Source organism: Cryptomeria japonica, unplaced genomic scaffold (genome assembly GCF_030272615.1).
Source record: "Cryptomeria japonica unplaced genomic scaffold, Sugi_1.0 HiC_scaffold_240, whole genome shotgun sequence".
In the NCBI taxonomy this organism is placed as follows: domain Eukaryota; kingdom Viridiplantae; phylum Streptophyta; class Pinopsida; order Cupressales; family Cupressaceae; genus Cryptomeria; species Cryptomeria japonica.
Window position 1 is genome coordinate 89675 of NW_026729062.1, and position 11153 is coordinate 100827.

At 58.7% G+C, this 11153-nt stretch overlaps 1 non-coding gene across 1 annotated transcript; it reads right to left on the reverse strand.

The window, feature by feature from the left end:
• Positions 1-417: 417 nt before the first annotated feature.
• LOC131869239 (5S ribosomal RNA) lies at positions 418-536 on the reverse strand. The gene has a single exon (XR_009367631.1). It is a non-coding gene; the product is annotated as a 5S ribosomal RNA (ribosomal RNA).
• Positions 537-11153: the final 10617 nt, after the last annotated feature.

The window sequence follows — 11153 nt, forward strand, 5'->3', positions numbered from 1 at the left end:
GCTCCGAAGTGTGCTCCAAAGCTCTCTCCAGCTGCGTGCACCTGCCCCGGCCGCGCACCCGGCCCCGCCCAGCTTCGCTCACCTGTCCCGGGCGTCTGGTGCGGAACCTTAGAGTAAGAAACATCACCGTGCACCTTGGCCAACGTGCGCGACTCGACCGAGCGCGCACTGGCCGAGGTGCACACCGATTTCACCTGGGTGCGCGCGCAGCACCTCGGGCGCACCGGGGTGCGCGCACAACGCCCGGGTTGCACCGTGGCCTGTGTGCTCGGGGTGCCTCGGGTGCGCGCTCGGTGTCGCCCCCGCGCGCGCGGTAGTGCGGGCAGCGCACCCCGGCCCGGCCCGGCCCCGACGAGAACGCAAACGGGCAAAAGGTTTATTCAAATAGCATTGCGACGCCCGGCGAAAAACTAAAAAAGGGTGCAACACCGGGACTTCCCGGGAGGTCACCCATCCCAGTACTACTCCGGCCCAAGCGCGCTTAACTGCGGAGTTCTGATGGGATCCGGTGCACTAATGCTGGTATGATCGCACCCGTTATGAGCTTGTCGCAGTGTGTACTTAGCAAACCGCGACCCACGTGCGAATCCACCCCGGCCACCCACCCCCGTCGAGGTGCACACCCTCCCTCGCGAAGTGCGCCCCGTTCGCCAAGTGTGAGCCCTGCCCGGGTGCGCGCACCTTGCTAGGGCGTCGGGTGTGCACCCGGCCCGGCCTACGTGCGTGCACCTGGAGGGGGCGTCGTGTGCGTGCAGTGTCCCGTCTGCAACGCGGTGCCCACACACCACCTCGGGCGCAACGACCTGCGCTCACATGTGGGCCGAGTGCACCTTGGTGCATGTTCGGGGCGCCTCGGGTGCACGCTCGATCTTGCCCCGGTGCACCAAGGCGCTCGGTTTGCCCCGGGTGCGCACTTGGTGCAAGGTGGGCACCCAAAATAGGGATCAAGCACCAAAACACAAGTTTCGGGATGCAAAATGGGACCCAAGGACCACAAATGCGTTCCAAGACCCATGATGGGTCCACGAGAACAAAAATGTGTTCCGAGACTTAATAAACAAATATTGGGTTTTAGGAGAAGAAACATGCTCTGATGCCCAAAGCGAGAATCGACCCCGAAAAGGCCACAGGCCAAAAGTGGGATGCGAGACAAAAAAAAATGGGACCCGAGGACCAAAATTGGGTTCCCAGGTCGAAGACAGGGCAACCGGACAAGAAACGACCTCTAAGGCTCGAAATGAGTCCCGACGACTAAAACTTGACAAGAAGCACCCATCAGGCACCCAACTCGACACCCATGGGATGCCGACCCACCCGGGCTTCCACCTAGCACACCTTGGCACCCACCCACCCTCGCACCCAACCTCGCACCCAACTTAGCACCTTTGAACCCACATTGGCACTCACCCTGACCCTGGCACCTTGGAACCCACATTGGCACTCACCTTGACCCTGGCACCCACCTTTGCACTCACCTTGGGACCCACCCTGGCTCCCACCTCGGCACCCACCCAGACACCCACCTTGGTTCCTTGGCACCCACCTTGGATCCTTGGCACCCACCCCGACACCCACCTTGGCACGCAACTTGGCTACTTGCCACCCACCTTGGCTCCTTGACGCCCACCCCGACAACCACCCCGTGACCTACCCTGGCTAGGGTTGGTGCACACCCACCCTGGTGCCCACCTTGGCACCCACCCTATGACCCACCTTGGCACGCACCTTAGTACCCACCCCGTTACCCACCCTAGGACCCACCCCGTGACCCACCTTGGCCAGGGTGGGTGCACCCACCCTGGTGCCCACCTTGGCACCCACCCATCCTAGCACCCAGCCTGTGACCGGGCTTGGAACCCAACCTTGCACCCGCACCCGTCTTGGCCAGTGTGGGTGCGCACCCATCCTGGCACCCACGTTGTGACACACCCTTTAACCCACGCACCCTAGCACCCACGTTGGCACCCACCTTGGAACCCAACCTAGCAACTTGGCACCCACCCCGTGACCCACCTTGGCATCCACCATAGCAGTCGCCGACTTGGCACCCACCTCGGCACCCACCTTGACACTTGTGGACCCACCTTGCCACTCACCCTAGCATCGACCCATCCTAGCACCCACCCTGGCACCTTTGCACCCTAGCACTCACCCATCCTAGCACCTAACCTGTGACCCACCTTGACACTCACCCTCGCACCCACCTTGGAACCCAACCTAGCACCCACCCACCCTGACACCAACCCTAGCACCTACCCACCCTTGCACCCACCCTGTGACCCATCTTGGCACCCACCCATCCTACCACTCAACCTATCACCCACCTTCTCACCCACCTTGGCATCCACCTTAGCACCCACCCACACTGGCACCTTGGCACCCACCTCGGGCAAGGTGGGTGCACACCCACCCTGGCACCCAATTTAGAACCCACCGAGCATGTTACCCACCTTGGCACCCACATTGCAGCCCACCCTAGTACCCACCCTATGACCCACATTGGCATCCACACCCTAGCACCCAGGCACCTCGACACCCGCCTTGACACCCACCCTAGCACTGAACCTGTGACCCACCTTGGAACTCACCCTAGAACCCACCCACCCTGTGAACCACCTTGGCATCCACCTTAGCACCCACCCACCTTGGCACCCACTCTAGCACTCACCCATCCTAACACCCAACTTGTTACCCACCTTGGCACCCGCCCTCGCGTCCACCTTGAAACCCACCCTAGCACCCACCCACGCAGGAGCCCACCTTGGCACCCAACCTAACACCCACGCATCCTGGCACCCAACTTGTGACCCACCTTGGAACCCACCCTAGTACCCACCTTTGAACCCACTATATCACCAACCCACCTTGGCACCCACCCTATGACCCTCTTTGGAATCCACCCTAGCACGCACCCACCCTGGCACCCACCATGGAGCGCACCCTAGCACCCACCCACCTCGGCACGCACCTCAACACCCACCTTGGTGTGCGCACTGCGCCAACCTCTCAAAGACCCTATGTGGTGCGCTCCAAAGTGTACACCTTTGGTGCGCTCCAAGGTGCGCACCTTTGGTGCACACCGAGGTGCACACCAAAGTGTGCACCGAGGTGAGCACCAAAGTGCACTCCAGGGTGCACACCAAGGCGTGCACCTTTGGTGCGGTCAATGCAAACGAATTCGGAAGTTGGGGTCGATGTCCTAATCGCTGCTGCAGACTACACGTATGAGAATCGGACAAATAGCTTTATATAGGGGAGGTGTTGCGTTTGATGGGTCGACTCCCCTGGTTGTGTGCACTGCACCAACTTCAAAGACCCTGTCTTGTTTAAGAAGTCAAAAGTTGGGGTGGATGTCCTAATCATTGCTGCAGTCTACGCATGTATGAGAATCAGACAAATAGCTTATATAGGGGAGGTGTTGCATTCGGTGGGTTGACTCCCCTGGTTGTGCGCACTGCGCCAACCTCAAAGACCCCGCATAGCAGAAGAAGTCGGAAGTCGGATTTTGGTGAGCACCAAGGCGTGCACCTTTGGTGCGGTCAACGCAGACGAATTCAGAAGTTGGGGTGGATGTCCTAATCGTTGTTGCAGGCTACACATGTATGAGAATCAGACAAATAGCTTATATAGGGGAGGTGTTGGGTTTGATGGGTCAACTCCCTTGGTTGTGCGCATTACGCCAACCTCAAAGACCTTGTTTTCGTTAAGAAGTCAAAAGTTGGGGTCAATGTCCTAATGGCTCCTGCAGGCTACACATGTATGAGAATCGGACAAATAGCTTATATAGGGGAGGTGTTGGGTTTGATGGGTCGACTCCCCTGGTTGTGCGCATTACGTCAACCTCAAAGACCTTGTTTTCGTTAAGAAGTCAAAAGTTGGGGTCGATGTCCTAATTGCTCCTGTAGACTACACATGTATGAGAATCAGACAAATAGCTTATATAGGGGAGGTGTTGGGTTTGATGGGTTGACTCCCCTAGTTGTTCGCATTACACCAACCTCAAAGACCTTGTTTTCGTTTAGAAGCCGAAAGTTGGGGTCGATGTCCTAATTGCTCCTGCAGGCTACGCATGTATGAGAATCAGACAAATAGCTTATATAGGGGAGGTGTTGGGTTTGATGGGTCGACTCCCCTGGTTGTGCGCATTGCGCCAACCTCAAAGACCCTGCATTGCGGATGAAGTCGAAAGTCAGAGTTTGGTGTGCTACAAGGTGTGGTCGAAGGTGCTCACCTAGGTGTGCACCTTTGGAGCACAGGAAAAGTGCCCTCCAAAAGTGCGCACCTTTGGAGTGCACAAAAGTGCCCTCCAAAAGTGCGCACCTTTGGAGCGCAGAAAAGTGCCCTCCAAAAAGTGCCCTCCAAAAGTGCGCACCTTTGGAGCGCAGAAAAGTGCCCTCCAAAAAGTGCCCTCCAAAAGTGCGCACCTTTGGAGCGCAGAAAAGTGCCCTCCAAAAAGTGCCCTCCAAAAGTGCGCACCTTTGGAGCGCAGAAAAGTGCCCTCCAAAAAGTGCCCTCCAAAAGTGCGCACCTTTGGAGTGCAGAAAAGTGCCCTCCAAAAAGTGCCCTCCAAAAGTGCGCACCTTTGGAGCGCAGAAAAGTGCCCTCCAAAAAGTGCCCTCCAAAAGTGCGCACCTTTGGAGCGCAGAAAAGTGCCCTCCAAAAAGTGCCCTCCAAAAGTGCGCACCTTTGGAGCGCAGAAAAGTGCCCTCCAAAAAGTGCCCTCCAAAAGTGCGCACCTTTGGAGCGCAGAAAAGTGCCCTCCAAAAAGTGCCCTCCAAAAGTGCGCACCTTTGGAGCGCAGAAAAGTGCCCTCCAAAAAGTGCCCTCCAAAAGTGCGCACCTTTGGAGCGCAGAAAAGTGCCCTCCAAAAGTGCGCACTTTTGGTGCGCACCAAGGCGCTGGTTCGGTCGTTGCAGGCGAGTTCGGAAGTTGGGGTCGATGTCCTGAGCGGAGGTGCAAACTACACAGGTGTCGGAATCGGACAAATAGCTTATATAGGGGAGGTGTATGCTTCGATGGGTCGACTCCCCAGGTTGAGCGCACCGCGCCAACCTCAAAGACCCTACGGTATGGATGAAGTCGGAAGTTGGGTCCGATGACCGATTCGATTAGTAGGTATGCTCATGAGGTCGGAATTTGGGTCCGATGACCTGCCATGTGCAGGAAGGCGAATGTTGACACTGTGCGTTGCAAGGTGCACACCAAGGCGCTGGTGCGGTCTTTTTAGTCGAGTTCGGAAGTTGGGGTCGATGTCCTGATCGGAGGTGCAAGCTACACAGGTGTGGGAATCGGACAAATAGCTTATATAGGGGAGGTGTATGCTTCGTTGGGTCGACTCCCCGGGTTGAGCGCACCGCGCCAACCTCAAAGACCCTACGGTATGGATGAAGTCGGAAGTTGGGTCCGATGACCGATTCGATATGTAGGCATACTCGCGAGGTCGGAATTTGGGTCCGATGACCTGCCACGTGCAGGAAGGCGAATGTTGGCACTGTGCGTTGCAAGGTGCGCACCAAGGCGCTGGTTCGGTCGTTGGAGGCGAGTTCGGAAGTTGGGGTCGATGTCTTGATCGGAGGTGCAAACTACACAGGTGTGGGAATCGGACAAATAGCTTATATAGGGGAGGTGTATGCTTCGTTGGGTCGACTCCCCGGGTTGAGCGCACCGCGCCAACCTCAAAGACCCTACGGTATGGATGAAGTCGGAAGTTGGGTCCGATGACCGATTCGATATGTAGGCATACTCGCGAGGTCGGAATTTGGGTCCGATGACCTGCCATGTGCAGGAAGGCGAATGTTGGGACTGTGCGTCGCAAGGTGCGCACCAAGGCGCTGGTGCCGTCGTTGCAGTCGAGTTCGGAAGTTGGGGTCGATGTCCTGGTCAGAGGTGCAAACTACACAGGTGTGGGAATCGGACAAATAGCTTATATAGGGGAGGTGTATGCTTCGATGGGTCGACTCCCTGGGTTGAGCGCACCGCGCCAACCTCAAAGACCCTACAGTATGGATGAAGTCGGAAGTTGGGTCCGATGACCGATTCGATACGTAGGCATATTGGCGAGGTCTGAATTTGTGTCCGATGACCTGCCATGCGCAGGAAGGCGGAATTTGGGTCCGATGACCGAGTTGATGGCGTGCCATGCGCAGAAAGGCGGAATTTGGGTCCGATGACCGAGTTGATGTTGATGGCCCGCCATGCACAGGAAGGCGGAATTTGGGTCCGATGACCGATTTGAAGGCGTGCCATACGCAAAAAGGCGGAGTTTGGGTCCGATGACCGAGTTGATATTGATGGCCCGCCATGCGCAGGAAGGCGGAATTTGGGTCCGATGACCTGACATACGCATGGAGTCCGACTCGGGGGCCGATGTTCGATTCGATGACTTGCATTGTGGGTAAAGTCGGAAGTTGTGGTCTTTGACCCGATTCGATGACCAGACTTCGGCTGCTTGAGAATCGGACAAATAACTTATATAGGGGAGGTAGTGTTCTCGAGCATCCTCCCCCCGTGCCCGTTTATGTCGATTGATGCTGGTGCTCGACTGGTTGGAGCGCTCGGATGCAAAAATCTTGCACCAGGATTTATCGATTGTGATGGACACGGCAAGTCTCCTGATTGCTATGCAGGAGCTCATCGTGAATCTCTATGCGGCCTTGGTATGGACTCGACCTGCGGAATGGTTCGGCAATGGTAGTCGCTCCAACACGTCCTTGCAATGGCCACAGAGGTGATTCGACTAGAGCTCCAGTCTAGCTTTTGGGTTGCTTGGCGGACTGGTATAGCCGCGATCGAGTTCCGGCCATGAACGTTTTAGATAGCTCTTGGGCTTTCTGGGACGGAAGTCGGAAGTTTGGGCTGTTGTCCGATTTGATGACCATTCTTCGGATGTGTGAGAATCGGACAAATAACTTATATAGGGGACTGTGTTGTCTCACGCAGCCCCCTCCGTGCCCCTCTATCTCGACCGATGTTGGTGCTTGAAAGGGTTGGGATCGCTCGGATTTATAAACGTGCACCACCATTTGTCGAGTGTGAGGGACGCGGCAGGTCTCCTAAATGCTATGCGGGCGCTCTCTGAGAATCTCTATCCGGCCTCGACACAGACTAGTCTTGCTGAATGGTTTGGCACTGGTAGTCGATCCAACACGTCGTTGTTGTGGCCGCCTAGGCGATTCGATTCGAGCCCCCGTCTAGCTTTTGGGTTGCTTGGCGGATTTTGCCCTATCCGCAAGTGAGCTCGGTCCCTAAACGTTCGAGAAACCCGATTGCTATGCGCCGACTCTCTTTCTTGCGAGCCTCCATCTAGCTTTTGGGTCTCTACGGAACGGAAGTCGGAATCTGGGACCGTTGTTTGATTCGACGAGGCAGACTACGGTTGTGCGAGAATCGGACAAATAACTTATATAGGGGAGGTGTTGACTGGAGCATTCTCCCCCGTGCCCCTCTAACTCGACCAATGCTGGCGCTCGAACGGTGGTAGCGCTCGGATTTTCATTGAGCGCCAGCATTGGTCGATTTAGAGGGGCATGCGAGATTCCCGAATGCTATGCGAGGGCTCTAACGGAAATGTCTATTGGTTTCGGTATGGATGCAATTGCGAGTGGTTCGGCAAAGGTAGTCGTTCCGATGCGTCCATGTCGTGGCCAAATCGATAATTCGATTTGAGCCCTCGTATAGCATTTGGGTCTCTCGATGTGATTCCGCATTCCAGTCCCTTTGGGCACTGCTTGAGCCGCATCCCAGGGGGTTCCCTTCCCAATAATCTGCCTCGCAACCCGATTGCTATGCGGTGAGGCTCCTCGGCCGCCTCGGAACTATCTGTGTATCAGACGCATCGCGGGATAAGGGGTTGGCAACGGTAGTCGCCCCAAGCGCGTCCGATGCTTGGACCATTCCGAGGCGGCCCTGAAGCCTCTTCCGTCTAGCCGTTGGGTCCTTCTCGCCGCATCCCTCGCCTCGCAACCCGATTGCTATGCGGTGAGGCTCCTCGGCCGCCTCGGAACTATCTGTGTATCGGACGCGTCGCGGGATAAGGGGTTGTCACTGGTAGTCGCCCCAAGCGCGTCCGATGCTTGGACCATTCCGAGGCGGCCCTGAAGCCTCTTCCGTCTAGCCGTTGGGTCCTTCTCGCCGCATCCCTCGCCTCGCACCCCGATTGCTATGCGGTGAGGCTCCTCGGCCGCCTCGGAACTATCTGTGTATCGGACGCGTCGCGGGATAAGGGGTTGTCATTGGTAGTCGCCCCAAGCGCGTCCGATGCTTGGACCATTCCGAGGCGGCCCTGAAGCCTCTTCCGTCTAGCCGTTGGGTCCTTCTCGCCGCATCCCTCGCCTCGCACCCCGATTGCTATGCGGTGAGGCTCCTCGGCCGCCTCGGAACTATCTGTGTATCGGACGCGTCGCGGGATAAGGGGTTGTCATTGGTAGTCGCCCCAAGCGCGTCCGATGCTTGGACCATTCCGAGGCGGCCCTGAAGCCTCTTCCGTCTAGCCGTTGGGTCCTTCTCGCCGCATCCCTCGCCTCGCACCCCGATTGCTATGCGGTGAGGCTCCTCGGCCGCCTCGGAACTATCTGTGTATCGGACGCGTCGCGGGATAAGGGGTTGTCACTGGTAGTCGCCCCAAGCGCGTCCGATGCTTGGACCATTCCGAGGCGGCCCTGAAGCCTCTTCCGTCTAGCCGTTGGGTCCTTCTCGCCGCATCCCTCGCCTCGCACCCCGATTGCTATGCGGTGAGGCTCCTCGGCCGCCTCGGAACTATCTGTGTATCGGACGCGTCGCGGGATAAGGGGTTGTCACTGGTAGTCGCCCCAAGCGCGTTCGATGCTTGGACCATTCCGAGGCGGCCCTGAAGCCTCTTCCGTCTAGCCGTTGGGTCCTTCTCGCCGCATCCCTCGCCTCGCACCCCGATTGCTATGCGGTGAGGCTCCTCGGCCGCCTTGGAACTATCTGTGTATCGGACGCGTCGCGGGATAAGGGGTTGTCACTGGTAGTCGCCCCAAGCGCGTCCGATGCTTGGACCATTCCGAGGCGGACCCGAAGCCTCTTCCGTCTAGCCGTTGGGTCCTTCTCGCCGCATCCTTCGCCTCGCACCCCGATTGCTATGCGGTGAGGCTCCTCGGCCGCCTCGGAACTATCTGTGTATCGGACGCGTCGCGGGATAAGGGGTTGTCACTGGTAGTCGCCCCAAGCGCGTCCGATGCTTGGACCATTCCGAGGCGGACCCGAAGCCTCTTCCGTCTAGCCGTTGGGTCCTTCTCGCCGCATCCCTCGCCTCGCACCCCGATTGCTATGCGGTGAGGCTCCTCGGCCGCCTTGGAACTATCTGTGTATCGGACGCGTCGCAGGATAAGGGGTTGTCACTGGTAGTCGCCCCAAGCGCGTCCGATGCTTGGACCATTCCGAGGCGGACCCGAAGCCTCTTCCGTCTAGCCGTTGGGTCCTTCTCGCCGCATCCCTCGCCTCGCACCCCGATTGCTATGCGGTGAGGCTCCTCGGCCGCCTTGGAACTATCTGTGTATCGGACGCGTCGCGGGATAAGGGGTTGTCACTGGTAGTCGCCCCAAGCGCGTCCGATGCTTGGACCATTCCGAGGCGGACCCGAAGCCTCTTCCGTCTAGCCGTTGGGTCCTTCTCGCCGCATCCCTCGCCTCGCACCCCGATTGCTATGCGGTGAGGCTCCTCGGCCGCCTTGGAACTATCTGTGTATCGGACGCGTCGCGGGATAAGGGGTTGTCACTGGTAGTCGCCCCAAGCGCGTCCGATGCTTGGACCATTCCGAGGCGGCCCCGAAGCCTCTTCCGTCTAGCCGTTGGGTCCTTCTCGCCGCATCCCTCGCCTCGCACCCCGATTGCTATGCGGTGAGGCTCCTCGGCCGCCTTGGAACTATCTGTGTATCGGACGCGTCGCGGGATAAGGGGTTGTCACTGGTAGTCGCCCCAAGCGCGTCTGATGCTTGGACCATTCCGAGGCGGCCCCGAAGCCTCTTCCGTGTAGCCGTTGGGTCCTTCTCGCCGCATCCCTCGCCTCGCACCCCGATTGCTATGCGGTGAGGCTCCTCGGCCGCCTTGGAACTATCTGTGTATCGGACGCGTCGCGGGATAAGGGGTTGTCACTGGTAGTCGCCCCAAGCGCGTCCGATGCTTGGACCATTCCGAGGCGGACCTGAAGCCTCTTCCCTCTAGCCGTTGGGGCTTTCTCGCCGCATCCCTCGCCTCGCACCCTGATTGCTATGCTGTGAGGCTCCTCGGCCGCCTTGGAACTATCTGTGTATCGGACGCATCGCGGGATAAGGGGTTGGCAGTGGTAGTCGCCCCAAGCGCATCCGATGCTTGGACCATTCCGAGGCGGCCCTGCAGCCTCTTCCGTCTAGCCGTTGGGGCCATCTCGCCGCATCCCCCACCTCGCACCACGATTGCTATGCGGTGAGGCTCCTTGGCCGCCTCGGAACTATCTGTGTATCGGACGCATCGCGGGATAAGGGGTTGTCACTGGTAGTCGCCCCAAGCGCGTCCGATGCTTGGACTATTCCGAGGCGGCCCTGCAGCCTCTTCCGTCTAGCCGTTGGGGCCATCTCGCTGCATCCCCCACCTCCTCGGCCGCCTCGGAACTATCTGTGTATCGGACGCATCGCGGGATAAGGGGTTGGCAGTGGTAGTCGCCCCAAGCGCGTCCGATGCTTGGACTATTCCGAGGCAGCCCTGCAGCCTCTTCCGTCTAGCCTTTGGGGCCATCTCGCCGCATCCCTCGCCTCGCACCCCGATTGCTATGCGGTGAGGCTCCTCGGCCGCCTGGGAACTATCTTCGTATCGGACGCATCGCGGGATAAGGGGTTGTCACTGGTAGTCGCCCCAAGCGCGTCCGATGCTTGGACTATTCCGAGGCGGCCCTGTGGCCTCTTCCGTCTAGCCGTTGGGGCCATCTCGCCGCATCCCCCACCTCGCACCCCGATTGCTATGCGGTGAGGCTCTTCGGCCGCCTTGGAACTATCTTCGTATCGGACGCATCGCGGGATAAGGGGTTGTCACTGGTAGTGGCCCCAAGCGCGTCCGATGCTTGGACTATTCCGAGGCGGCCCTGCAGCCTCTTCCGTCTAGCCGTTGGGGCCATCTCGCCGCATCCCCCACCTCGCACCCCGATTGCTATGCGGTGAGGCT